The sequence below is a fragment of the Rhinolophus sinicus genome, linkage group LG03 (assembly GCF_036562045.2).
Source record: "Rhinolophus sinicus isolate RSC01 linkage group LG03, ASM3656204v1, whole genome shotgun sequence".
NCBI lineage: Eukaryota > Metazoa > Chordata > Mammalia > Chiroptera > Rhinolophidae > Rhinolophus > Rhinolophus sinicus.
The window spans coordinates 108,615,701-108,634,113 of NC_133753.1; the positions used below are offsets into that span (position 1 = coordinate 108,615,701).

General features: G+C 39.0%; 1 long non-coding RNA gene and 1 pseudogene across 5 annotated transcripts in view; one reads left to right on the forward strand and one right to left on the reverse strand.

Annotated features, from left to right (window-relative positions):
- The window catches only part of LOC109438044 (protein-tyrosine sulfotransferase 1), a 175,685-nt gene that overhangs the window by 145,806 nt on the left and 11,466 nt on the right, over positions 1 to 18,413 (reverse strand). The gene's annotated exons all lie outside the window — the stretch shown is intronic.
- LOC109438567 (RNA transcription, translation and transport factor protein) lies at positions 14,700 to 15,610 on the forward strand (annotated as a pseudogene).

Genomic DNA, 18,413 nt, shown 5'->3' on the forward strand with positions numbered 1-18,413 from the left:
AGCAGAGGACCAGTCCTACCCGCAGCTCAAGGCATTTGGGCATAACCACTGTCCTCTAAGCTGCAACAGTGGAGCAAACCCCTGGAAAGCCATGCTTGGAAACAAACAATTGTGAGAGTGTGCATGTGTGTGTGCATGTATGTGTGTGTGTACGTGCATGCACACGTGTGCACATTTGCGTGTGTGTACGTGTGCATGTGTGTGTGCATCTGAGCAGCTACATCAGCATATACCCTAACAACGGGTAAGTTTTATGGTATGTAAGCTACACCTCAATACAGCTGTTTTGTTTTTTTAATACATTCCTAGAAAAATATTTTGATAGTCTCAGTAGTATACTCCAATCAAGATCTGATTTTTGTTTATGTATTCATTCCTTTAATTACATATTTGAACATATATCATTGTGCCAGGTGCTGTACTGTATTATAAAGCTGCAACAAAGAACCACAAAGTGAGAATAGGTTAAAAGATCAGCTTAGTAAAAAAAGACTACAAAGAAAAAAGCATTAATTAAGATAATTGGTAGCAATGTAGCATTGAAATATCTATGCAGAAAACTGTATCCATGATATAAAAGACACACATAAGATGTTATACCAATATTCAGCTTAAAAGGGGATAGGAGGGAAGAAATGATGAAGAGGAAAGAGAGTAATACAGAAATGGACTTAAGAGTCAACCCTACATTTTGTTTGAAGAAACTAAAACTATATCACAAACTAAAACTACATCACAAAAGAAAAAAACATTCCTGAACTTGAAAAAAAGACACTAGTCTATAGTCTAATATAGTTCTTGGCCTACGTCTCAAGCAAAACAAGTGACAAACCCAATCTAGACTCATTCTGGCAATTTCAAATTTCAAAAGCCTTTCAATTTCCAATGTGAAGGAAATAGTTCTGCAGGCTTCCAAATAGAAAATGAGGACCAAAGGACCAAATAACAAGCTGGCACTAGATGCTTATTCTCTGGTTTCCTTGTAAATACCGTACTTTTCTTTATTTTTCAAATTTGTTATTAATATAATGAACATGTGCTACTTTTCTAAGTGGGAAAAGAAAAAACCATTACTTTAAGAATAATAGGAATAGCCTCTCTTTAAAAATGACATTTAGTAAAGACGTGAAGAATGAGCGGGGATTAGGTCAAGAGTGAAGAAAAGAGCATTCTAAGCAAATGCAGATGCAAAATCAAAAGCCCTGCATTGGGAAGGCATTTTAAAGCTTTCAGGGAGTACGCAAGGCATTGAGCAAGAGGGAACGAGGGTGAGATGAAACCTGAAAGATGGGCAGCGGTCAGATCATAAGTCTTGTGGATCGGGTTAGAGATAAGAAATTTTATGAAAGATGCAATCAGATGTGCCTGATTTAAAGATTTTAAGAAGGAAGTTACTATTTAGGTTTACACAATGTCACTCTGGCCAAAACATCTTAAAAAAGAACAATGTTGGAGGACTCACAATTCCCAATTTCAGAACTTACTACAAAGCTACAATAATGAGGACAATGTAGTACTGGCATAAAAACAGGAATATCGGTGGATAGAACACAATTGCAAGTCCAGAAATAAACCCTTACATGTATAGACAAATAATTTTCAACGAGGGTGCCAAGAGCATTCAATAGGGAAAAGGTCTTCTCATCAAAGGGAGCTGGGACAACTGGATATCCAGATGCAAAATAATGAAGTTGCATACCTAGTCACAAAATTAACTGAAAATGAAATAGACACCTAAGTGTAAAAGCTAAAAGTATAAAAGCCTTAGAAGAAAACAGAAGTGTAAATCTTTATAGCCTTGTGTTAGGCCATAGTTTCTTAGATACAACATCAAAAGTAAAAAAGACAAACACAGATAAACGGAACTTCATCAAAATTAAAAACACGTGTGCTTCAAAGGAACCATTCTAAAAGTGAAAGACAAACCAAAAAATGCGAAGAAATATTTGCAAGTCATATATCTAACAAGGTATATATCCAGAACATATAAAGAACAGTGACAATTCAATAATAAAGACAGATAACCCAATAAAAATGGGCAAAGGATCTGAACAGGCATTTGTCCAAAGAAGACATACAAAAGATCAACAAACACAAGAAACGATGACTCTTTAGAAAAATGCAAATCAAAACCACAATGTGACACCACCTTAAACCTACTTGATTGCTACCATCAAAAATACTGACAATAGGGGCCGGCCCGGTGGCTCAGGCGGTTAGAGCTCCGTGCTCCTAACTCCGAAGGCTGCCGGTTCGATTCCCACATGGGCCAGTGGGCTCTCAACCACAAGGTTGCCAGTTCAATTCCTCGACTCCCGCAAGGGATGGTGGGCAGCGCCCCCTGCAACTAAAATTGAACACGGCACCTGGAGCTGAGCTGCCTCCCGGATGGCTCAGTTGGTTGGAGCCTGTCCTCTCAACCACACGGTTGCCGGTTCGACTCCTGCAAGGGATGGTGGGCTGTGCCCCCTGCAACTAGCAACGGCAACTGGACCTGGAGCTGAGCTGCACCCTCCACAACTAAGACTGAAAGAACAACAACTTGAAGCTGAACAGAACCCCCCACAACTAAGATTGAAAGGACAACAATTTGACCATTGTTCCCCAATAAAGTCCTGTTCCCCTTCCCCAATAAAATCTTTAAAAAAAAAAAAAAAAAAAAAAAAATACTGACAATAGGTGCCAGCCCGGTGGCTCAGGCGGTTAGAGCTCCGTGCTCCTAACTCCGAAGGCTGCCGGTTCGATTCCCACATGGGCCAGTGGGCTCTCAACCACAAGGTTGCCAGTTCAATTCCTCGAGTCCCGCAAGGGATGGTGGGCTCTGCCCATGCAACTAAGCTTGAACATGGCACCTTGAGCTGAGCTGCCTCCCGGATGGCTCAGTTGTTGGATGGAACCCGGGCTCTCAACCACAAGGTTGCCAGTTCAATTCCTCGAGTCGCGCAAGGGATGGTGGGCAGTGCCCCCTGCAACTAGCAACGGCAACTGGACCTGGAGCTGAGCTGAGGTAAGGTCCAGTTGTCCTCCACAACTAAGACTGAAAGGACAACTTGAAGCTGAAAGGCACCCTCCACAACTAAGATTGAAAGGACAACAACCTGACTTGGAAAAAAGTCCTGGAAGTACACACTGTTCCACAATAAAGTCCTGTTCCCCTTCCGCAATAAAATCTTAAAAAAAAAAAAAATACTGACAATAATAAGCATAGGTAAAGATGTGGAGAAATTGGAACTCTCATATATTAGGGTTGAGTGCGATGAAAATGGTGCAGGCACTTAAGAAAAGTTTGGTAGCTCCTCATAAAATTAAACACTTACCACATGATCCAGCAATTCCACCCAAGAGAACTGAAAACATGTGCCCACACAAAAACTTGTACACAAATGTTCACAGAATCATTATTCATAGCTAAAAATTATCAATAACCAAATATTCACCAAATGATAAATGGATAAGCAAAATATGGCCCATCCACATGACAGAGGACTATTCAGCCATAAAAACGAGTGAAGCACTGACATGCTACAATATGGATGAACCATAACAACGTTATGCTAACTGAAGCAACTCACAAAAGAACACATATTGTATGATTCCATTTATATGAAATGACCCGAATAGGCAAATCTGCAGAGACGGAAAAATCAGTAGTGGCCTAAGATTAAGAGGAGGTGAAGATGGAAGTGACTACTATGTGGTTTCTTTTTGGGGTGATGAAAATATTCTAAACCTAGACTGTGGGGAATTTTATGGTTTGTGGGTTACATCTCAATAACACTGTTTTAAATCATTACACACCTATTACAATGGTGAAATTAAAAAAAAATTCTGACAATATCAAGTGCTGCCACGGATGAAGAGCGCCTAAACTCTCATACATCGCAGGAATGCACAATGAAACCTCCACTCTAAAAGAGTTCGGCATACAGATCGATCAAAATGGCGGTGTGAGGTGAGCCTCTGGAAATCTCCCCTTGAATTTACAACAAGCTGAACAACTATAACTCCACAAAGGAGTCACTGTGCAGCAGACAGGCAAGACGAAGAGTCTCACTACTGAATTCACCTAAAGGTGGGAAAATTGCGAGAGCAGGTGAGGAGGGAAGGGAGAAGTGGGGATACGAGACCGAGTGGGCGCAGGATGCAGACGTAGCTCATTGCTCCAAGCTAGCTGCATCCTAGAACTGCCACAGCTGTGGGAGAGGGAAAAACTCGGATTCTTAAGGCTCTGTTTATGGCCCACAGGGCTGAGGGGGCAGCATATAACACAGATGATCACGGCAAAGATCTTGGAGCAAAGACTGAGGGAAGAAGGACGAAAATGGAGGTTTAAGCCCTCCCTACCAGAGAGAATGGAAGCGTTAGGCACTGAGACTAGCCCGACCCCGCCCTAACCTCCCAGAGCTCGCCCCGCCCACACCTGCCCAGTGCTAGAATCGGACAATTAGCAGTGTCAGGTCAAAAGACAAGAATATTCGCAGTTCTGAGAACTGTGGTCCACAGACACAGATTTGTAGCCCTAATGGTTCCGGCAAAGGGGTGGGAGCTGTGGAAGCAGGACCGGCTGTGGTGGTGGTCGCTGCCATTGCTCTGGGCCAATTCTCACAATTCACCCCGCCCCTGTCCCCACCTATCTGGGCGGATCCCTGCCGGAGTAAACAGAACTGCTAAAACACACAGGCTCTGATTCTGGTGCAGGAAGACCTTTCGAACTCCAAAAGCTCTCCGCATACCCACAAGGATGTGGTGCCCTAGCACCCAGGCGAACTGTTAACAGAGGAGAAGTCCGCCTCCCAGGGAATATCCCAATTGTGGGAGAAGCTGGAATAGTGCAGAGAAAATATAACACTACAGTGTGAGACAGAAAAAAGGGCTGCAGTCAGACAGAAAATAAAACATTCTACCAACATGTACTGGAAAACAAAAGACAGACCTCTTCCTATCAACCTGTTGCAGAACCCACTCCAGTACATGTCTCGGAAGAGAAATAATAACTAATTAATTGCCATGAATAACCAAGGAAACAAGACAGCTCAGAAAGAAAGTGAAAAGTCTCCAGAAAAAGAACTTAAAGATATGGAAATATGTGACTTAAGTGACAGAGAATTCAGGACTGCAGTTCAGAAAAAACTCAATGAAATACAAGAAAACACAGAAAGGCAGTTTAATGAACTCAGAAACGCAATCAAAGAACAACATGAACATTTTACCAAAAAGATTGAAATTTTAAAAGAAACAAATTGAATTTCTGGAGATTAAGAACTCCATAGAAGAAATGAAGAATGGCACACTTGAAATCTATGTAATTTTACTAACAATTGTCACCCCAATAAATTAAAATAAAAAAAAAGAAATGAAGAATGAAATAGCAAGCTTAGGTAGTAGAGTTGACCAGATGGAGGAAAGAATCAGTGACATCGAAGATGGAAACCTGGAAATGACACAGATGGAAGAAGAAAGCGACTTGAGACTTAAAAGAAATGAAAGAACTCTACAAGAACTTTTTGACTCCATCAGAAAGAGCAATATAAGGGAGAATATGAGGATACAAGAAGAGAATAATGAGGATACAAGAAGGAGAAGAAACAGAGAAGGACAGAAAGTATATTCAAACAAATAGTCAACGGGAACTTCCCAAAGTTGTGGAAAAACTGGATCCTCGAATCCAAGAAGCAAATAGAACACCTAATTACCTCAATCCTAACAGGCCTTCTCCAAGGTGCATTGTATTGAAGCTGTCTAAAATCAATGACAAAGAAAGAATCCTCAAGGCAGCCAGGGAAAAGAAGATGGAAAACTTCAAAGGAAAGCCCATTAGATTATCATCAGATTTTTCAGCAGAAACTCTACAAGCCTGGAGGGAGTGGAACCAAATATTCAAACTATTGGAAGAGAGAAATTATGAGCCAAGAATAATATAACCAGCAAAGATATCCTTTAGATATGAAGGGGGAATAAAGACCTTTACAGACATACAGAAGCTGATGGAATTTTCTAATACGTGACCTGCATTACAAGAAATACTAAACGAGGCTATTCGACCACGATCAACAGGGACAATTTGTGGCAACTAAAACATAAAAAGGGGGAGAGTAAAGGCCTGAACTGGAATATGGGAATGGAGAAAGTAAGCATGCTGAAGAAATACTCTAAATATCAAACTTTCTTTTACATAAACTTAAGGGTAACCACTCAAAAAAAATCTAGAACTGAAGTATATACTGAAATAAAAGAAGAAACAGAAGGAAACATAGAATACCACCACCCAGAAATAACAGACAGCAACAAAAAGGCAAAGAAACAGTGGAGACATGGCTTTACCAGAAAACTAAAGATAGAATGATAGGAAATCCACACATATCAATAATCACCCTAAATGTAAATGGCCTGAACTCATTAATAAAAAGGCACAGAGTAGCAGAATGGATCAAAAAACTAAACCCAACCATAAGCTGTCTCCAAGAGACAAATCTCGGCTACAATGACAAGCATAGACTCAAAGTGAAAGGGTGGAAATTGACACTCCAAGCAAATGGTATCCAGAGAAAATCAGCTGTAGCCATACAGATATCACATGAAACAGACTTCAGGGTGAAAAAGGTAAAAAGAAACAAAGATGGACATTTCATAATGGTAAAGGGGACTATACAACAAAAAGACATAACAGTCATCAATATTTATGCATCCAGTCAGGAGCACCGAAATATATCAAGCAACTACTAACAGAACTAAAGGGAGAAATTGACCAAAACACAATTATACTAGGGGACTTAAATACATCATTGACAGCTATGGATAGATCATCCAAACAGAAAATAAATAATGAAATAGCAGCCCTAAATGACACATTAGATGAAATGGACATAATTGACATTTATAGAGCACTTCATCCTAAAACATCAGACTATACATTCTTTTCTAGTGTACATGGAACATTCTCAAGGATAGACCATATATTGGGACATAAAATCAGCCTCAGCAAATTTAAGAAGATTGAAATCATACCAAGCATATTCTCTGATCACAAGGCTTTCAAATTGGATATCAACTGCAAAAAGAAAGCAGGAAAAACCACAAATACGTAGAGATTAAACAACATACTTTTGAAGAACAACGGGGTCACAGAAGAAATAAGAGGAGAGATCAAAAGATACGTAGAAACAAATGAGAATGAAATTACATCCTACTAAAATTTATGGGATGCAGCCAAAGAGGTTTTAAGAGGGAAATTTATATCATTACAGGCCTATCTCAAGAAACAAGAAAAATCCCAAATAAAAAACCTCACGTTACACTTAAAGACCTAGAAAAAGACTAACAAATGAAACCCAAGATCAGCAGAAGAATGGAAATAATAAAAATGAGAGCAGACATAATGAAATACAGAACAAAAGACAATTAAAAAATTAATGTGAAAAAGAGCTGGTTCTTTGAAAAGATTAATAAAATTGACAAACCTTTGGCTAGACTCACAAAGATAAAAAGAGAAATGACACTAATAAACAAAATCAGAAATGAAAAAGGGGAAGTTATCACAGATGCCACAGAAATACAAAGGATCATCCAAGAATACTATGAAGGACTATATGCCACCTAGAAGAAATGGACAAGTTCTTAGAAACATATAGCCTTCCAAGGCTGAACCATGAAGAACTGGAAAATCTAAATAGACCGATTACCAGTGAGAAAATTGATTCAGTCATCCAAAACCTTTCCAAAAGCAAAAGTCTGGGATCAGATGGCTTTGTAGTGAATTCTACCAAATTTTCAAAGAGGATCTAATACCTGTCTTACTCAAACTCTTCCAAAAAGCAGAAGAAGAGACAATACTCCCTAACTCATTTTATGAGGCCAACATTACCCAGATACCAAAACCAGCTAAGGACAACACAAAAAAAATACAGACCAATATCTCTGAGGAATACAGATGCAAAAATCCTATACAAAATTCTAGCAAATCGAATGCAGCAATACATTAAAAACTGATTTATCACAATCAACTGGGATTCATCCCAGGGGCACAAGGATGATTCATCATATGCAAATCCATCAATGTGATACATAAACAAAATAAAGGACAAAAATCATATAATTATATCAATTGATGCAGAAAAAGCATTTGACAAGATACAGCATCCATTTATGATTTAAAAACTTAATAAGTATACAAGGAAAACACCTTAACATAGTAAAGGCCATATATGACAAAACTTCAGCTAATCTCATAATTAATGGTTAAAAACTGAAGCCCTTTGCTCTATGTTCAGAAACATGGCAGGGCTGTCCCCTATCACCTCTGCTTTTCAACATAGTGTTGGAAGTCCTCGCCAGAGCAATAAGGCAAGACAAAGAAATAAAAGGCATCCAAATTGGGAATGAAGAAGGTAAACTATCACTCTTTTCAGATGACATGATGCTATATATAGAAAACCTATAGACTCCACCAAAAAGCTATTAGAAACAATCAACGAATACAGTAAAGTTGCCAGCTACAAAATCAATGTACAAAAGTCATTGCATTCCTATATACTAACAATCAAATCTCAGAAAAAGAAATTTTAAAAAAATTCCTTTTGTATTTGTAGCAAAAATAATAAAATACCTAGGAATAAACTTAACCAAAGATGTGAAAGACCTATATGCTGAAAACTGTAAGACATTTTTAAAAGAAATTGAAGAAGACACAAAGAAATGGAAAGACATTCCGTGCTCATGGATTGGAACAATCAACATAGTTAAAATGGCCATATTACCCAAAGCAATATACAGATTTAATGCAATCCCCATCAAAATCCCAATGGCATTTTTTTAAAGAAATAGAACAAAAATTCATCAAATTTGTATGGAACCACAAAAGACCTCAAAGAGCCAAAGCAATCCTAAGAAAAAAGAACAATGCTGGAGGTATCACACTCCCTGACTTTAGCTTGTACTACAGGGTTACAATAATCAAAAAAGCATGGTATTGGCAGAAAAACAGACACATAGACCAATGGAATAGAATTAAGAACCCAGAAATAAAACCACATAAATATGGACAGATAATTTTTGACAAAGAAGCAGAAAACATACAATGGAGAAAAGACAGCCTCTTCAATAAATGGTGCTGGGAGAATTGTATAGCCATGTGCAAAAGAGTGAAACTGGACTGCTATCTGTCACCAGGTACCAAAATTAATTCCAAATGGATCAAAGACTTAAGCATAAGACCTGAAACCATAAACTACATAGAAGAAAACATAGGTCCTAAACTTATGGACCTTGGGTTCAAAGAGCATTTTATGAATTTGACTCCAAAGGCAATGGAAGTAAAAGCTAAAATAAACTAATGGGAGTATATAAAACTTAAAAGCTTCTGCACAGCAAAAGAAACCATCGACAAAATAAAGAGGCAACCAACTGAATGGGAGAAGATTTTTGCAAACAGTGGCTCTGATAAGGGGCTAATATCCAAAATATACAAGGAACTCATGAAACTCAACAACAAAAAACAAACAACCCAACTGAAAAATGGGCAGAGGACCTGAAGAGACATTTCTCCAAAGAGGACATATAAATGGCAAATACACATATGAAAAAATGCTCAACATCACTAATCATCAGAGAAATGCAAATAAATACCACAATGAGATATCACCTCACCCCATTCAGAATGGCTATCATCAACAAGGCAAAGAGTAACAGGTGTTGGAGAGGCTGTGGAGAAAAAGGAACCCTCATACACTGTTGGTGGGAATGCAGACTGGTGCAGCCGTTATGGAAGGCAGTGTGGAGGTTCCTCAAAAAATTATGAATAGAATTACCATATGACCCAGCAATCCCTCTCCTGGGTATCTAACTAAAAAATCTGAAAACATTTCTACATAAAGACACAAGTGCTCCAATGTTCATCGCAGCTTCGTTTACAGTGGCCAAGACATGGAAACAACCAAAATGTCCTTCGATAGATGAATGGATAAAGAAGTTGTGGTATATACACACAATGGAATACTATTCGGCGGTAAGAAAAGATGATATAGGAACATTTGTGACAACATGGATGGATCTTGAGAGTATGATGCTAAGCGAAATAAGTCAGATAGAAAAAGCAGAGAACCATATTATTTCACTGGTATGTGATATATAAACCAAAAACAACAAAAGAACAAGACAAACAAATGAGAAACAAAAATTCATAGACATAGACAATAGTTTAGTGGTTACCAGAGGGTAAAGGGGGTGGGGGGTGGGAGATGAGGGTAAGGGGATGAAATATATGGTGATGGAAGGAGAACTGACTCTGGCTGGTGAACACACAATGGGATTTATAGATGATGTAATATAGAATTGTACACCTGAAATCTATGTAATTTTACTAACAATTGTCATCCCAATAAATTATACATATATATATTTATGTATATATATATATATATATATATATATATATATATATATATATATATATATATATAAAGGATAGAAATTAGCATTGATAGCCTCAAAGTGGAAGAAGATAGCACACATTCAGAAGATATTAAGTAATGGACATAGCCAGAGTGTAGGGGAATATTAGCTAATAAAACTGTAAAAATAGAACTGTATAAAGTCAGAATTGTCAGTAATCTAAACAATCGGATAAAATGTAATGCATGAACCCCTTCTACTACATAAATACAAAAAGACTGGAGGAAGCATATCCAGCAGCATGGCAGAGTAAGGAATTCCAAAAGTCTGATCCTCCATAAAAGTAATGAGAACACTGGCAAAAATACAAAATCAACGTTTTCAGAAATCTGAAAATTATCCAAAAGCTTGCAACAATCCAAGAAGCATGTATTCAAGAAAACCAGCTGACTTTCAGTAAGCAGAATAAGATTTATGGCATTTTAATTTGCCCTATTCCCTCTCCCCAGCCCTGTGGAAGCCTTGGAAACTAACAACCCGCAAACATGGTAACTGTGAACAACAGCAACCCAGTAGCCACTTCAGGGGGAATAAGAAGTTAGGAACTCCTGAAAACCACATCTCCAAAGAACTGTCACTATTTAACCTATCTAGCAGCTCACTGGAAAAGCCTAATTCTAAGAGCTTATCTTTATTGGACCTGAATCAGAGCACCCTCAATGTAACCAATCCTATCACCACGGTGCTTGTTAAAAGTAATCAGAGACAACTGTTTAATTAGCTGTCTGCTACAGCAATAACAGTTGGGGCAAACAAGACATTAATTAAAAACCTAACTAGGAAAAATTGAGGAATGAGTTGTACATAGAGGACTTTGAAAAGCTCCAATGTATTCTTGAGAACCTAGAAGTCATGCACATTGCACATGCCCAGGAACTACCTGGGAAGGCCCTAATCTCTCACCTCTGGTTGACCTTGTTGTTCTATATAAGCAGGAAGTGAAGGCTAAGGCAATGTGAACCTCTGGTGCATGAAGGGAGTCAACACACACACACACATACACACACACCTCAACAAAGAGTGGGAGACTTATGATTTCAAGACATTTAAGGAAATCTGTCCAATAATTAGATGACCAACCACTAGGCTAACCAAGCAGAGGCTTCGGTGGTTACATAGGACAAAGAATACAAACTTCACAGAATTAGACCCAAAAAATAACAGAACAAACAGCAACAATAAACAAACTCTGGGGAAGAAGGGTCTGATTTCCAGAGTGGCCATTTTTCGATGGAAAACTATGAGACACACAAAGAAACAAAGAAGTATGACCCATACACAGGGAGGAAGGCAGTCAATAGAAACCATCCCTGAGATGTTGGACTACCCCAACTACCCCAGATGTTGGACTTACTAGAAAAAAACGTTAAATTAGCTATTGTAAATATATTCAAAGAACACTTTAAAGGCCATGTATAAATAATTGAAGGAAGTTGTGAAAATTATTTCTTACCAAATAGGAAATATCAATAGAAATGAAAATTATTTTTTTTTAAAAGAATGAACCAAATAGAAACCCTAGAGTTGAAAAGTACAATCATTGATACAAAAAATTCAGTAAGGGAAAAAAAAAAAAAATTCACTAAGGGGCTCAACAGCCAACTTAAACTAGGAGAAGAATCAGCAAACTTAAAAATAGATCAACTTTCCAATCTGAAGAATAGAAATAAAAAAGAATGAAGAAAAATGAACTCAGCCTCAGACCTGTGAGATATCATCAAGCATGCCAAAACATGTGTAATAGAAGTCCCAGAAAAAGACAGAAAGGGATAAAATCAAATTTATATAAATAAATGGCTGAAAACATCCTAAATTCAATAAAAAATATTAAACATCCAATGAACTAGATAAACACCAAGTAGGATAAACTCAGAGAAACGTGCACCTAGACACATTATAATCAAATTGTCAAAAGCCAAAGACAGAGGATCTTGAAGGTACCAAGAGAAAAGTGACTCATCACATATAAAATCCTCAATAAGATAACGAGCTCATCTCTCATCAAAAACCAAGAGGCCAGAGGCAATGGGATGACATAGTCACAGTGCTAAAAGAAAAGGATTATCAATCAAAAATTCTATATCCAGCAAAACTACCCTTAAAAAAATGATGGACACATTCCTATAACTAAGGATATAAAGAAGAGGCCATGTCAAGACCAGTAGGAGGGGTAGAGATGCCAAACGGGCTGATCCCACACCCATGTGTGGCAGTTGAGAATCGGGAGGGATATCTTAGCTACACATGTCTCCACTGAAGAGTGAGGGCACCCAGCCCCATATCAGGCTACTCAGCCCAGGGATCCAGTACTGGAAAGTGTAATACCCACAACAGCTGGCTATAAAGATCGGCAGTGATTCCATCCTAAACCAGAGAGACCAAGGGCTGCTGCCCACACAGAGACTCACTTGCTCATGGGCATTCACCTTGAGCTCCACGGAAGGGAACGCAGCTGGAAAAGTACCACAGACATAAAGGGAGAAACTGAATTGTATGGTTTCAAGGTGAGGGCCACCATTCTCTCTGTGTTGAGCCCTCCCCTCATATGCAGGGGCAAGCAAGCACCAAAACTGAATCTGCATTAAACCAGGTGAACACCACTCACTCCACCCTGGTGACTCCCTGAGACCCCATATCACCCAACTCACACACTGCCCTTAGCTCTTTCATTGGCTGTGCCTAAAAGGAAACTTGGCCAACACTGCAGCCTTCCTTCAAAACGCCCCAAGGTCTGTAGGCCCCAGGCAGGTGGTAGCTGGTCTCAGTGTGCCCTGTGCCTTTTGCTGAGTGGTCCCAGACTCAGCACAGGTAGCAACTAGACTCAGATAACAGCATAGCCTCTCCCACATAATTCTGGGCCTTGTACAGGCAGCTGCCAACCATGGATTACTTTGTAGTTCCTAGAAGGTGGCCCCGGACCAGGTACAGGCAGTGGTTGACTTCAGCCTGCACCACGCCCCTCCCAAGAGGCCCCAGAACCACCAAACCCAGTGGCCAGCCTCCTCACACCACAACAGAGAACCACCCAATAACCTCCAAATGGCACACCCAAAAGGTGTTCTCAGTAGGCACCAGAGCCACACTGGGGCAAATCCTGCCTCATGGGGTCAGCACCCGCTGTCTTCATGGACAGTCCTCTCAGCCAGTCAGCCTGAGGGTCACCCCACCCACTGAGGTGCAAACAGTAATCAAGGCTGAACTACAACAGGAGGGCACACACAAGCCACACAAGGGACACTCCTGCAGCCCCCAGCTCAGGTGAACAGTGAGACTGTGCCACTGGGCCCCACAAAACACCTACTACATAAGGCCACCCTCCCAAGACTGGGAGATGGAACAGACCTACCCAATACATAAAAACAAACACAGGGAAGAGGCCAAAATAAGGAGAAAAGGAAACAATCCCAAATGAAAGGATTAAATGAAATGGAGGCAAGCAATCTACCAGGCACAGAGTTCAATGCACTGGTTGTAAGCATGTTCAACAAACTTAAGGGAAGAATAGATCAACTCAGTGAGAACTTCATCAAAGACATAATAAACGTTTAAAAAAAGACATAAAAACCATTTTTAAAAAGTCAGTAATAAAGACGATAACTGAAATGAAAAATACACTAGAAGGAATCAACAGATCAGATGAAGCAGACAATCAAATCAGCCATTTGGAAGACATGGTAGCAGAAAACACCCAATCAGAACAGCAAAAAGAAAAAAGAATTTTAAAAACTGAGGATCGTTTAAGGGGCCTCTGGGACAACATCAACCTGGCAAAGAAAATAGACATACAAGTCCAGGAGGCACAGAGTCCCAAACAAGATGAATACAAACTGGCCCACACCAAGAGACATCATAATTAAAATGGCAAATGTTAAAGACAAACAGAGAATCTTAAAAGCAGCAAGAGAAAAGCAGTTAGTTACCTACAAGGGAGTTCCCCTAAGATTGTCAGCTGACTTCTCAACATAAACTTTGCAGGCCAGAAAGGATTGGCAGAAAATATTCAAAGTGATGAAAAGCAAGGACCTACAATCAAGATTACTCTACCCAGTAAGGCCATAATTTCAAATCAAAGAAGAAATAAAGAGCTTCCGAGACAAGAAAAAGCTAAAGTAGTTCATCATCACCAAACCAGTACAACAAGAAATGTTAGCCAGCCCTCTCACCACATTGCCTGTGCTTGCACTGCCTGCACCTCCTCACCTCTCCTCTCCCATCCGAAGCCCAAGGGACCAGACCGAGAAGTGGGAACTAGTATGTTTCTCCGCAAGCTGACGGCCCTCGACTACCACAACCCTACTGGCTTCAATTACAAAGATGAAACAAAATTTGGAAACTTTATTGTTTGGCTTGAAGACCAAAAAATCAGACATTACAAGACTGAAGACAGAGGTAATTTAAGAAACATCCACAGCAGTGACTGGGCTAAATTCTTTGAAAAGTATCTCAGAAACGTTGTCTTTTCAAGATTCAAGATCAGTAAGAAGCAATTGACTGGCTTCTTGGTTTAGCTGTTAGGCTTGAATATGGAGATAATACAAAAAATGCTGACAATGCAGCTCAAAATGCAGAGCCATTGATCAATTTGGATGGAAATAATCCTGATTTTAAGGCCAGTGTAATGGCTTTAGCTAACCTTCAGATTCAGCGTCATGATGATTACCTGGTAAAGCTTAAGGCAATTCACAATTTGGTCCAGGAGCGCCTGACACAGAATGCAGTTGCTAAAGCAAATCAAACAAAAGAGGGCTTGCCCGTTTGTTGTTTTAGACAAGCATATTCTTGGTTTGGATACAGGAGAGTTTCTTATAAAACAGATGCAGTTCTTAATGAAACTGCTCAAATTCTGTGATTGCTACATATCAAATAGCTCAGAGAGCTACAGACAAAAATTAACAAAGCCATAGTAGCTATTCAGGCAATTATTGCCAACCCAATGATAGACCACAGACGGGAAATTTGGAAGATGAACGTTTTAGGATTTCAGCCTCTCACCTACTTAGTACAATTGGGAACCATGTATGTTCTGGCATGTGTTTGGAAATCAAATGTCACATTTTCGAAAGAATTCCAGAAAGTTGACTATGTTCCAGAGCTTTATCATTGTTTTTTCTTTAATGAAGTTTGGGAAAATGGGGGGGGAGGGGGGGAAGAAAAGAAACGTTAAAGGGGCCTCTTTAAGAAGGGAGAAAAACAACATAAGTATGAAAAATAAAATGACAATAACTACATTCCTATCACTATTCACTTTCAATATAAGTAGCTTAAATGCTCCAATCAAAAGACACAGGGTAGATGAATGAATAAGAAAAAAAGATCCATACATATGCTGTCTATAAGAGACCCACTTCAGATTGAAAATTATACACAGACTGAAAGAAAAGGGATGAAAAATAGGCATTTCATGCAAATGAAAACAAAACAAAACAAAAAGGTGGGGTAGCAATACATATATCAGACAAAATAGACTTCAAAACAAAGGCTATAACAAGAGACAAAGAAAGACATTTACCTGATGATTAAGGGATCAATCCAGCAAGAGGATATAACCCTTGTAAATATGTACGCACATAATATAGGTGCACCTAAATTCATAAAGCAAATATTGACTGACATAAAGGGAAGGACTGACAGTAATACAGTCATAGTAGGGGACTTTAATATCCCATTAACATCAATGGATAAATCATACAGACAGAAAATTAACAAAGAAACAGTGGCCTTAAATGACATTATTAGACCAGATGGATTTAGTTAATATTTTTAGAGCATTTTATCCCAAAGCAAAACATACATTCTTTTCAAGAGCACCTGGAACATTTTACAAGACAGACCATATGTTAGGCCATAAAACAAGTCTCCATAAATTTAATGAGACTGAAATTATATCAAGCATCATCTCCAACCACAATGGCATGAAACTAGATATGAATTACAGGAAGAAAACTGAAAAACACAAACACATGGAGGCTAAATAACATGCTATTAAACAATGAATGGGTTAACAATGAGATCAAGGAAGAAATCAAAAGATACCTTGAGGCAAATGAAAATGAAAACAACAACCCAAAAACTATAGAAATACAGGCCTACCTCAAGAAATAAGAAAATTCTTAAATAAACAATCAAACCTTACACCTAAAGGAAATGGCAAAAGAACAATACACAAAGCCCAAATTGAGTAGAAGGAAGGAAATAATTAAGATCAGAGCAGAAATAAATGAAGTCTAAAGAAACAAAAGATCAATGAAACCAAGAGCTGGTTCTTGAAAAGATAAACAAAACTGATAACTTTTCACCAGATGCATCAATAAAAAAAGAGAGAAGACCCAAATAAACAAACTCAGAAATGAAAGAGAAGTGACAATTGAAACTACAGAAATACAAAGGATTATAAGAAATTACTATGAACAATTACATGCCAACAAATTGGACAATATGGAAGAAATGGATAAATTTCAAGAAGCATACAATCTTCCAAAAGTGAATCAAGGAAAAACAGAAAATCTGAACAGACCTATAACAAAACTAGTTACTAATTGTCGCGTCCCGCGCGACGAGAGTTGTGGGGAGTGAGGAGGGCGGCGCAGGGTTAAGAAAAGACAGTAGTCATGAATAGAGTTTAAGCAGACCAAGGGACCCCCAATCTCAAGGACTGGAAGCCCAGAATCGGGCCTTGCATCAGCTTTTATTAGTTCGGTGGGGAAGTAAAGGAGATAAAGCTTGTCAATCTCAAGATCTGTGAATCCTATACGCCATAATAGGAAACCGATTTAAGTCAATCACCCTTGCCTGCAGGCAGCTGGACCATTAAGTCTCAAATTCCCCAAGGGACAAGACCTACATGTATATGAATAGATGGAGAGCACCTCATCGAATCACTTCCCTTGCAGGTTTGGGGAAGGAATGCAGCCACAGAGGCGGAGGCTTTCCTTAGCCTGAGGAATGTGGGGAGCTGTGCCCACCTCTGTGAACCCCGTGGGTTCTCCTGTTGGTCCCCACGTGACTGCGTCTGGCTTCAGTTGTTCCTTCTGTGAGGAATCTTACTCGTTATTGACTGTCCAGTCATCTTTCTGGGACCAAACAGGGAGGCATAAGGTGCAAACACAAAGGTTTAGCAAAGTCCCTGAAAGGATCCATCTTACAGACTCTCCTTTCTTTGGGGGCAGGTAGAAGTAAACAAACGGTTAAGCTGCTGTGTCGTGACAACTAATGCAATCGAATCAGGAATGAAAAAACTCCCAAAACACAAAAGTCCTGGACCAGATGGCTTAATAGACAAATTTTACCAAATATTCAAAGAATTAGAACCTATCAGACTCAAACGATTCCAAAAATTAAAGGAAAATGCTCCCAAGCTCATTTTACACATTATTCTGTTTCGAGAACTGAAGACACTACAATAAAAGAAAACTATAAGCCAATTATCCTGAGGAACACAGGTATAAAGTCCTCAACAAAATATTAGCAAACCGAATTCTGCAATACATTAAAAAGAGCATACACCATGAACAAGTGGGATTTATTCCTGGGATACAAGGTTGGTTCAATATCCACAAATCAATTAACATGATACACCACATAAATAAAACAAACATTGAAATCATATGATCATATCAATAGATGCAGAAAAAGCATTTGACAACATCCAGTGCCCATTTATAATAAAAACTCTCAGCAAAGTGGGAATAGAGGGAACATCTCTCAACATAATAAAGGCCATACATACGATAAACCCACAGCTAACATCATACTCCATGGTCAAAAGTTAAAAGCATTTTCCTTAAGATCAGGAACAAGACAAGGATGCCCACTTTTACCACTTTTATTCAAGATAGTATTGGAAGTCCTAACCACAGCAATCAAACAAGAAAAAGAAATTGAAGGCATCCAAATTGGAAATGAAGAAGTAAAACTGTCATTACCAGATGACAAGAGACTACATAGAGAGAAGCCTAAAAATTCCACAC